The following is an 11,465-nucleotide window of genomic DNA, read 5'->3' on the forward strand; positions in this document are numbered from 1 at the left end:
AGAGGAAGTCAAACTACCCCTGTTTGCAGACAATGTGATCCTACATCTAGAAAACACCATAGTCTTGGCCCAAAAGCTCCTTCAGCTGATAAACAACTTCAGCCAACTCTCAGGATACGAAAATCGATATACAAAAACCACGAGCATTCCTATACACCAACAACAGCCAAGCCAAGATCCAAATCAAAAATACAATCTCATTCACAATTGCCACAATATGAATAAATCACCTAGTAATACAGCTAACCAGGGAGGTGAAAGATCTGTAAAAGAAGAATTAGAAGACTAGACACGGTGGCTCACGCCTGTACTCCCAGCCTTTGGGAGGCCAAGGTGGGCAGATTACCTGAGGTCAGGAGTCAGAGACCAGCCTGGCCAACATGGTGAAACCCCATCTCTACTAAAAATAGAAAAATTAGCTGGGTGTGGTGGCGGGCGCCTGTAAACCCAGCTACTTGGGAGGCTGAGACAGGAGAATCACTTGAACTTGCGAGGCAGAGGTTGTAGTAAGCTGAGATCGCACCACTGCACTCCAGCCTGGGCAACAAAGAGCAAAACTCCATCTCAAAAAGAAAAGAATTAGAAAACACTGCTCAAAGAAATCAGAGATGACACAAATGGAAAAACATCCCATGCTCATGAATATGAAGAATCACTATCATTGAAATGGCCATACTGCCCAAAGCAATTTACAGATTCAGTGCTATTCGTATCAAACTACCAAAGACTTTGTTCACAGAACTAGAAAAAACTATTTTAAAACTGATATGGAACCAAACACAAGCCCAAATAGCCAAGGCAAGTCTAGGCAAAAAGAACAAAGTTGAGAGCTTCATGTTACTCTACTTCAAAGTATACTACAGGACTACAGTAACCAAAACAGGATGGTACTGGTACAAAAACAGACACATAGAACAATGGAACACAATAAAGAGCCCAGAAATGAGCTGCATACCTACAACCATTTGATCTTTGACAAAGCTGACAAAAACAAACAATGGGGAAAAGATTCCCTATTCAATAAATGAGATAGCTGGCTAGCCATATGCAGAAGAATGAAACTGGACCCCTTCCTTACACCATATACAAAAATTAATTCAAGATGGATTAAAGACTTAAATGTAAAACTCCAAACTATAAAAACCACAGAAGACAACCTAGGCAATACCATCCTGGACACAGGAATGGGCAAAGATTTCAAGACAAAGACACCAAGAGCAATCACAACAAAAGCAAAAACTGACAAATGGGATCTAATTAAACTGAAGAGCTTCTGCACAGCAAAAGAAACTCAACAGAGTGAACAGACAACCTACAGAATGGGAGAAAATATTTACAAACTATGCATCTGATAAAGGTCTAATATCCAGCATCTATAAGGAACTTAAACAAATTTACAAGAGAAAAACAACAACCCCATTAAAAAGTGAGCAAAGGACATGAACAGACATTTTTCTAAAAAAGAAAATACATGTGACTAACAAGCAAATGAAAAAAAGTTCAATACTACTGATCATTAGAGAAATGCAAATCAAAACCACAGTGAAATACCATCTCACACCAGTCAGAATGGCTATGATTAAAAAGTTAAAAAATAACAGATGCTGGCCAAGTTGCAAAGGGAACACTTACACACTGTTGGTGGGAGTGTAAATTAGTTCAACCATTGTGGAAAGCAGTATGGCAATTCCTCAAAGAGCTAAAAACAGAACTACCATTCAACCCAGCGATCTCATTCCTGGGTATATACTCAGAGGAATGTAAATCATTCAACCGTAAAGACACACAGTGTCTTATGCCTGTAATCCCAACAGTTTGGCAGGCCAAGGCAGGCGGATAACTTGAGCTCAGGAGTTTGAGAACAGCCTGGGCAACATGGCAAAATCCCATATCTACTTAAAAAAAAAAAAAGGGCACATGCACACACAAATGTTCATTGCAGCACTGTTCACAATAGCAAAGACATGGAATCAACCTAAATGCCCATCAGTGACAGACTGGATAAACAAAATGTGGTACATATATACCATGGAATACTATGCAGCCATAAAAAAGAATGAGATCATGTTTTTTGCAGGAACATGGATGGAATTAGAGGCCATTATCCTTAGCAAACTAATGCAAGAACAGAAAACCAAATGAATACAAAGAAGGGAACAACAGACACTGAGGCCTCCTTGAGGGTGGAGAGTTGGAGGAGGAAGAGCAGCAGAAAAAATATCTACTGAGTATTAGGCTTAGTACCTGGGTAACAAAATAATCTGTACAACAATCCCCCATGACATGAGTATACCTATATAACAAACCTGCATGTGTACCCCCAAACCAAAAATAAAAGCTAAGAAAAAAATAATATTTTGCCATAAGGTTTTCAGGTGAAATAGGTCCTATAAACAAAGAAAATGCATGACAAGGTATTCTGCAAATGCTCCTCTTTCCCTCTTCACATTGTTAATTACCACTCACACTTTGTCCCTCTTCCTCTGAGAAACTTTTCTGAGATCCTTGACCCAGCCATAGTTTCCCATCATAGTTGCTCACAGCACAGGTAGCCCATCTCCTTCCAAAGAGTTATCATTTTTAAATAATAATGCACGCATGAATGAAGAGCAAATGCCATATTACTACTAGAATCATTCCAAAAGGTGGTAAAGTCATGTTCCAGACAGACACTGACCAGGAAAGACATATACAGTACAACGTTAGCGATTCAAAGCGGATTCAATTCTACCTCAGCCACTTACAAGATGTATGACCTTGGGCAAGTTATTTAGCTGCTCTATGTCTTGTTTCCCTTGTTTGTAAAACGAGGATAATAATGATGGTGACTTCCTAAGGCCTTAGAAACAGTATCACCTGGTAAGCTTTCTATATATGTTAGCTATTACATACTTTTTAAAAACACTTTTTCACTTGTATATTTCAGCCTATGGTACAAAGAGTGAAGTGGCCTACCTCCTTCTCAGTCACATCTTAGGAAATAGAAATCAGCTGGAAGAAAAGTATGGCAACTGTCCTTTATTTTAGCCTTCAGAACATAAATAAAAGAAAAATCATTCATTTTCCAGTTACTTAGGCAAGAGTTTGAGAATTTTTTTTTTACTAAATAAACGGCCATTTTCATGGTTTTTTTCAATCGATTTTATCAATGAAACTTTTTATCAAAACAATAAGCAGTTCATGAAAGTACTAAGGAAAATCAAAAAAAAATTAAGAAGGAGAAGCAAAGGTCTTGGACAACATCGAAGTTGGATATCAAAGCCTTGGAAAGCTGTGTTTTGCTACCAGTTTAATTTTTTTTTTTTTTTTCTAGTTCTCAGTTCTTGGAACACAGCATCTTATACTCCACTCCCATTTATCCCAAAACTACTGAAAGGAGTCACATGCCTCTCAACCAACAAAGGACAACTGACCCCGTCTCAACGTCCTCCATTCCAATCTAGTTTGTCAGGAGTCAGAGAACTGTACCCCAGAGACACACAACTGTAATTGCCCTAAACAATTCAGCCAGCCACTGAAGTCATTACATCAAGATTCTATAGCCAACAGAATACAAAAAGGAGCAATTTAGAAAGATGATTAGAAAGTGAGGGGAATAAACATAAAGAAGATTGGCAAGCTGAATGCTTTTCCATTCCAAAGTCTAAGATATAGAGCAATATAGATGTAGACCAAGCTAACTGTGATTAGAGCAGATTTGGGCCCATTAAGGCATCAGCTATCAGCCACCTGTATTGGGCCATTGGGGCAAAAGAACAACAAAAAAATAAACCTCACAAGTTTACTTTTGAGGAACAGGGAATCGAGGTGGGGAGTGAAGAAAAGCCCTAGATGAAGGTTCCTGCATGGATGATTTGCAGGACTATTGTCCTTTCCAGAAAATGCTGTATCTTTGTACCTTAAATACGTGGAGGGCACTCTTCATGCCCGAACTACACAGTCCCTTAAAGTCCCCAAGGAAGCTCTTGTGTTACCTCTTCCTGCCCCACCTCCACCACAGCTTTCCCGTCGTCAGAATTCCCCACCTCCTCCAAAAAGCCAGAGCCCGCGTGCAGTGTACCAAGACTGGGTCTGAGAATGATAACTCTGCCTTCTCCTCTAAGCAGGCTCCTCAAGGACACGACCCATCCCTTCTATTTCTGGGTCCTCATTACACGGCAGAGCCGGGCACACAGGCGCGTCCAAATAAATGTGAATGGGAAGGCCGGGCGTAGTGGCTAACAAGCTTGTAATCCTGGCACTTAGAGAGGCCGAGGCAGGAGGATCCCTTGAGCCCAGGGATTCCAGACCGGCCTAGGCAACATAGGGAGACCTACCTCTATTAAAAAAAAAAAAAAAAAAAAGGTGGACGGGAGGAAGAAGAGAGGGGAAAGAGAAATGCTAGCGTAACTAACCATAGGCACCCCACGTCGCCGCCCAGATCAAAACCCAAGCTTACATCATCTACTCAATAAAACAAAGGACCGGGGCCCGAATTTCAATAAGGTTGGTTAAAGGACTGGGAAGGCAGCTTGGAAATACCTAGTCATCTCCAATTTTTTTACGGAGGAAGAAAATGATCCCCTAAACTGCGAGTTCGTGACCGAGTAGGGTCTGGGACACTAATCTGAGACCAGCTTGAACCCGAGCAGAGGGGCACCGACACCCCTACGAACCACATCCCGGGGCGGATTCTCCAGTTCCGTCGGGTGGGAGGGGGCGGTCCCCGGCACCTACAGCGCCGGGAAAGTGATCCCAGAGGCCTCCCCGCCCAGTATCCGCCAGCAAAAAGCCACCGGCACCCCCACGCCGCACGCCGCACGCCGCCCGCTGCCCGCCGCCAGGACCAGGATCCGGACCCAGTCAGGACGCTCACCTTGCTATCCGGGAAGGGAAAACAACCTCTCGGAGAGTCCAGTCCTGGTGCGGCTTCCGCAGGCTGGAGCCCAGAGCCTAATTCAAACTGCCCGCAGCCGCCACCGGTTCCCGATTCGCCCGCTTCTGGTCTCAACCAAACTTACCTGCAAGCCTATTGGTCACTGTAAGTAGCTGTGAACCAATCGGCGCCTGCGCACTCAGACTACCGCCTCTGATTGGCCCTTTCGGATGGATTTTAAAAACAAGCCCTCTACTGGAAGTGCCTGCGCCGGAGGTACTGTTCTCTTTTGTTGTTGCGGGGAGGGAGAGACCACGTGCTTTTGCTGATGCTAGAAGCGGTTTTGGACCGCTATTTCCGCAAAAGTCAGGGAATGCGCCAGCTGATTAGGAAGGCGTGGTCTATCGCCTACAGCCAGGGGAACTGTGCTGCCTGGTGAAACCTCTTTTAAACTGCACGTACCAATCTACTTATTTATTAAATGTAAATTTAGGACATAGATACTAGGTGCTGTGTTTGTCATGCGTTGTTTATCCAGTGTCGTTCTTAACAATTCTTTGAGGAAAGTATTATCCTCATTTTATTAAAAAGTTAACAGGCTCATAGAAGCTAAGTACAGTAATTTGAAATTGCATCTAGGCAATGCAGGATGTCGCTCTTAAATGCTGTACTTTATGGATCGTATTTCTAAGAGGTGATTCTGAACACCTATTTTCCAGGATTGAGGTGTGGGGGGAGGACACTGCATCAGAATTTAAAATTCAGAAGGATCTTCAAAACAGGGTGTAATGCTTTTCGTGAAGCCCACTAGTTTTCTATGTATTTTATATACTCGTTTTATTTCCCTGTTAAACTATAAATAAGCTTCTAAAGGCAGAAGCAAAACAATTGATTGTTAAAGTAATAGATCTCTAATGCTGTTGTCTTCCTCAACAGGTATCAAACTTTCCAGCACCCTGTCTTTACCTTTCATTAGACTGTTCCTGCAGTACCCAATTCAAGTGTCACTTTTTTTTTATAAAACCTCCCTAATCCCACCCACTCCTTAGAGATAATTATTTCCTAGACCTTTCCGAGAACTTGCAAACTTAACGTTTAAGATTTTCACCATGTCTTGTCTTGTATTTATGTCTATGTCTGACTCCCCCATCAGACTCAAAAATTCCTTTACAGTAAAATCTGTTTTAATTCATTTTTGCATCCCTAGTAACTTTGCACATAGTAATTTAAAATCCAGATCATCTTGGGAGATAAAACTGCCATTTGGGGAAAGGCCTTGTTCTTACTGCCTTCTACCTTCAAATCCCCAAAGGGAGGGGAGAGAGCAGGTAGGGGAGGAAAACTTTTGTCAGACATTGCCATGATCAGTCTAGTGTCTGGTAGTTTTAGAATTTGAACCAAATTCTGTCTGGCTGCAACACAAATTACAACTCCATTGCTTCCCAGAGTAATTATTCAATTGTGTATAGGCTGCTTAAGGAAAAATAAAGAGCTAGAAAGATAATAGAGGATTTTTTTAAGGTTTGAATGAGAAATTTGCATTTACTATTCATTCATTCATTCTTCAGCAGATATCTATTGAGTGGCCACTGTATAGTCAAGCCTTGTGCTTCATTTTTCTACAATGAACAATAAAGAAATACATTCACTTCTTGAACAAGGGAAATACAGTATGGACACCATTCTAGTAATTCCTGTGATATTTCTCTGACTTTAATTTTATGCTTCCCTTCCCTCCCTTTATTTTTCCCCCGGTTTGCTTGTTCGTTTTGTAGGGGGAGAATCCCATCCAACCAAACACAGATGTCCTCTGGCAGTCCATTTTTGCCTCTCTGCTCTTCTCTTTTTAAGTCCCTTCCCTCAGTGAGCCAGTCTACTCTCTCTGGACTGTTCATCCACTACCTCCATCTTCTGCCTGTGGATCAGTGTCTTTGAGTCTTCCCATCTTTTCTACAGATGAGACTGCAGGATCCATCACTGAAATCACTCTTTTGCCAGTGTCCTCAACTCCCTTGCCTCTTGTTCTTTCTATCTCCAAACTTGTGTATGTGCAAATGTCCATATCATCCCATGGTACACTATTGCTGCAGAGTGGGGTGGAAAAAAATCCCAGCACTGTGCAAATACTTTAAATGTAGGACGTCTAACTGGGCCTCAATGCTTCTCCACAGCCCTTTCTGCCAGTTCCAGGATTTTTCTAATCTCCTACAACAACCATCTCCATTCTTACTCTCAGAAGATGACCTTATTTTCTAGTTCACAGAAAACATAAGATGTCTGACAGGAACACCTTCAACTTTCTGACACCCAAATCTGCAAATGTGCGAAAATCTATACCCATTCTTACCTCCTTTCTTCCTGTTACAGCCATGGGAAATGTCTTTCTGACTACTCCTAAAACTGAACAGTCATACTGTGTTTTGAGGCAACTTGCTTCTCAGGAACTTCACTCCCCCAATTATGCACTTGTAAACAAGAATCTTTAACTGCTTCTACCGTCCTAAGTCTTCCTAATAGCACTTAAATTGCTCAAATATTTCCCTTTCAAAAGAAATATTTTCTCAATCTCATGCTCCCCTGAAGGAATCATCATATCTCTCCTCACATTCCATTTCCTTTTTAGATTTGATTAAATAAGTTGCGATACTACTTTTCATCAATTATTTTTCTCCAAAAAAAACCCACGAGTACTTTCAATAAATGAGAGCTGTCCCTATAGCTGCATCATGAAGACAATATCATCTATTATTTTAAGCACCAGTTTACTTTTCATATTATTTTTCAGCTTATTAGAACTATAAATATTTTATATTTACACAATTTTATTTTGTTTTTATCTGTTCTGAAAATCTTTTTTTTTTTTTTTCTTGAGACGGAGTCTGGCTCTGTCGCCCAGGCTGGAGTACAGTAGCACAGTCTCCGCCCACTGCAACCTCTGTCTCCTGGGTTCAAGCGGTTCTCCTGCCTCAGCCACCGGAATAGCTGGGATTACAGGCACGCACTACCATGCCCAGCTAATTTTTGTATTTTTAGTAGAAACGAGGTTTCACCGTATTGGCCAGGCTGGTCTCAAACTCCTGATCTCAAGTGATCCACCCGCCTCAGCCCCCAAAAGTGCTGGGATTACAGGTGTGAGCCACCGTGCCCGGCCTGAAAAGCTGTATCTTTATTTATTTATTTATTTTTGAGACAGAGTCTTGCTCTGTCGCCAGGCTGGAGTATAGTGGCACAATCTTGGCTCACTGCAACCTCCGCCTCCCGGCTTCAAGTGACTCTCCTGCCTCAGCCTCCTGAGTAGCTGGGACTTCAGGCGCACACCACCACGCCCAAGTACTTTTTGTATTTTTAGTAGAGACCGGGGTTTCACCATGTTGGCCAGGCTGGTCTCGAACTCCTGACCTCGTGATCTGCCCACCACAGCCTCCCAAAGTGCTGGGATTACAGACGTGAGCCACCACGCCTGGCCGAAAATATTTTGTCTTTAAAAAAAAAAAAAAAAAAAAAATTTAAAAAGATATAAGTTACATAAAATAAAATACACTCATTTTAAGTGCACAGTACAATAAATTTTGACAAATGTATTCGCCTCTATTAACACCACCAAAATAAGAATATAAACATTTCTTGACATTACAGGTATCTTTATACCCCTTCCCAGTTATGTACCCCAGAAACTCCCAGACACAGGCAACCATCGATCTGTTTTCTGTCACTAATAAATTCATATTTTCCTAGAGTTTAATGTAAGTGGAATTACAGTTTATACTCTTTTATGTCAGTTTCTTCATTATTTTTATTTTTTTTTCTGAGACAGAGACTCACACTGTTGCCCAGGCTAGAGTGCCATGGTGCGATTTTGACTCACTGCAAGCTCTGCCTCCCAGATTCACGCCATTCTCCTGCCTCAGCCTCCCGAGTAGCTGGGACTACAGGCGCCCGCCACCACGCCAGCTAATTTTTTTGTGTGTTTAGTAGAGACAGGGTTTCACCGTGTTAGCCAGGGTGGTCTAGGTCTCCTGACCTCATGATCCACCTGCCTCGGCCTCCCAAAGTGCTGGGATTACAGGCGTGAGCTACCGTGCCCGGCCTTATGTCTATTTCTTTTACTCAGCATAATATTTTAGAGACACATCCTTGTTGTTGCACATAACTGTGGTTTTTTTTTTAATTTCTTAGTAGTGTTTCTTTGCATGGATATACAATTGGTGTATCCGTTCACTTGTTGATTTGTATTCATATTGTTTCCAGCTTGAAGCTTTTATGAATGAAAGCTTCTATTGACTTTCATGTAGAAGTCTTTGCGTTGACATAGGTTTTCATTTATCCTGGGAAACACATAAAGTGAAATTGCTGGGTCAAATAAATAAATGGGAGCGGGCATTGTGGGTCACGCATGTAATCCCAACACTTTGGGAGGCTGAGGCGGGCAGATCACTTGAGGTCAGGAGTTCGAGACCAACCTGGCCAATATGGTGAAACCCCGTCTCTACTAAAAATACAAATTTAGCCCGGCATGGCAGTGCATGCCTGTAATCCCAGCTACTCGGGAGTCTAAGGCAGGAGAATCGCTTGAACCTGGTAGGCAGAGGTTGCAGTGAGCCAAGATTGTGCCCCTGCACCCCAGCCTGTGCAAAAAAGAATGAGACTGTGTCTCAAAAAAAAAAACAAAGCAAACAAAACAAACAAAAACAACAAATAGTAAGTAGATATTTAACTTTTTAAGAAATGTCCAAAATCCTTTCCAGATCTTACATTCCCATAATGTATGAACGTTCTAGCAGATCCACATCCCCGCCAGCACATGGTGTGTCTGTCTTTTCAACGTATGCCAATCTAATTGATATGAATGTTATCTCACGGTGAACTTAGTTTTATTTCCGTGATGACTAATGATGTTGAACATCTTTTGATGTACTTATTGGCTGGTTATATATTTTCTTTTGTAAAGTGTCTGTTAAAATCTTTTGCCTATATATTTACCGAGTTATCTTCTGTGATTTCTCATATATCCGGATACAAGGCCTATATCACATATATGTTTTACAAAAATTTTCTCCCAGTCTATTGCTTGTCTTTTTAATTTCTCAATGATGTATTTCATAAAACACAAACTTAATTTTGATGGACTCTCATGATTCACTTTTCTCTCTCACACATCATGCTTTTTGTGTGTCTTATCTAAGAAATCTTCACTTTTACCCAGTTTGCAAAGACCTTCTCTCATGTTTTCTCCTGGAAGTTTTATAATTTGAACTTTTACATTTAAGTCTGTGATCTATTTGAGTAAATTTTTATGTATGGTGTGAAATAAAAGTTAAAGTTAATATATTTTCCCATATAGAGATCTAGTTGTTCTGATACCATTTGTTACAAAAATTATCCTTTCCCCACTGAATTACCTCAGCACCTTTACTAAAAATTAATTGACCATATAAACATAGATCTACTTTTGCCTTTGTATTCTGTTCCACTGATCTATATGTCTTATCTTTACATCTGTATCACACTGTATTCATCCCTGTAGCTTGATGATAAGTCAAGAAATTGGGTAACGTAAGTCTTCCAATGATGATCTTCTTCAAAATTGTATTGTCTATTCTAGAGCCCTTACTTTTCATAAAAATTCAGAATAAAATGAGAATATTAATTTTCCCAAAAGCCTCCTGGGATTTTGACAGGGATTACTTTGAATCTATAGATCAATTTGGAGAACATAAGAATATTGTGCCTTCTGACCCAGACATCATACATCTCTTCCATTATTTAAGTCTTCTGAATGACACTTCTCTTAGCAGTGTTTTGTAATTTTCAGTGTACATATATATTTTGTTATATTTATTCCTAAGTATTTCATGTTTTTGCTTGCCATTGTCAGTGGGTTTTTTAATTTCACTTTCAGCATTTTGTGGCTTGTAAATAGAAATCAATTTATTTTTGTAAAATGACCTTGTATCTTTTAAGCTTGCTAAACTCTCTTGTATTAACTGATAGGGTTGTTGTATAAACAATGGAAATGTCTTGTCTCACAGTTCTGGAGGCTAAAAGTGCAGAATCTAGGTTCTTGGGCTGGGCACAATGGCTCACTCCTGTAATCCCAGCACTTTGGGAGGCCAAGGCAGGCAGATCACCTGAGGTCAGGGGTTCGAGACCAGCCTGGCCAACATGGTGAAACCCCATCTATACTGAAAATACAAAAATTAGCCGGGTGTGGTGGCAGGCACCTGTAATCCCAGCTACTCAGGAGGCTGAGGCACGAGAATCACTTGAACCCAGGAGACGGAGGTTGCAGTGAGCCGAGATCATGCCACTGCACTCATGCCAGCTTGGCTAACAGAGTGAGAGTTCATCTCTGTGGGGGCGGGGGAAAGAATCTAGGTTTTGGGAGGACTGGTTCCCTATCAGGGCTATGAGGGAAAGATCTGCTCTAGGTCTCTCTCTCTGGCTTGCAGATGGCCATCTTCACATTCACGTGGCATTCTCCCTGTATGCATGTCTGTTTCATAATGTCCCCTTTTTGTAAGGACTCCAGAAATAGTGGATTAGGGCCCAACCTAATGACCTCATTTTAACTCTGTAAAGACCCTATCTCCAAGTAAAGTCACATTCTGAA

General features: G+C 41.2%; 1 protein-coding gene across 2 annotated transcripts in view; it reads right to left on the minus strand.

Moving 5' to 3' along the window:
* CENPF (centromere protein F) overlaps window positions 1–5,005 on the minus strand; it is a 59,216-nt gene extending 54,211 nt beyond the window's left edge. Inside the window, exon 1 of one of the 2 annotated variants that reach the window (XM_003893118.4) lies at window positions 4,856–5,005. The gene's annotated coding sequence lies outside the window, so the exon portion shown is untranslated. The remainder of the gene's footprint in view (window positions 1–4,855) is intronic. The other variant, XM_021927225.2, reaches the window with a different exon arrangement.
* Window positions 5,006–11,465: the final 6,460 nt, after the last annotated feature.

This window comes from Papio anubis, chromosome 1 (genome assembly GCF_008728515.1).
Source record: "Papio anubis isolate 15944 chromosome 1, Panubis1.0, whole genome shotgun sequence".
NCBI classification, from domain to species: domain Eukaryota; kingdom Metazoa; phylum Chordata; class Mammalia; order Primates; family Cercopithecidae; genus Papio; species Papio anubis.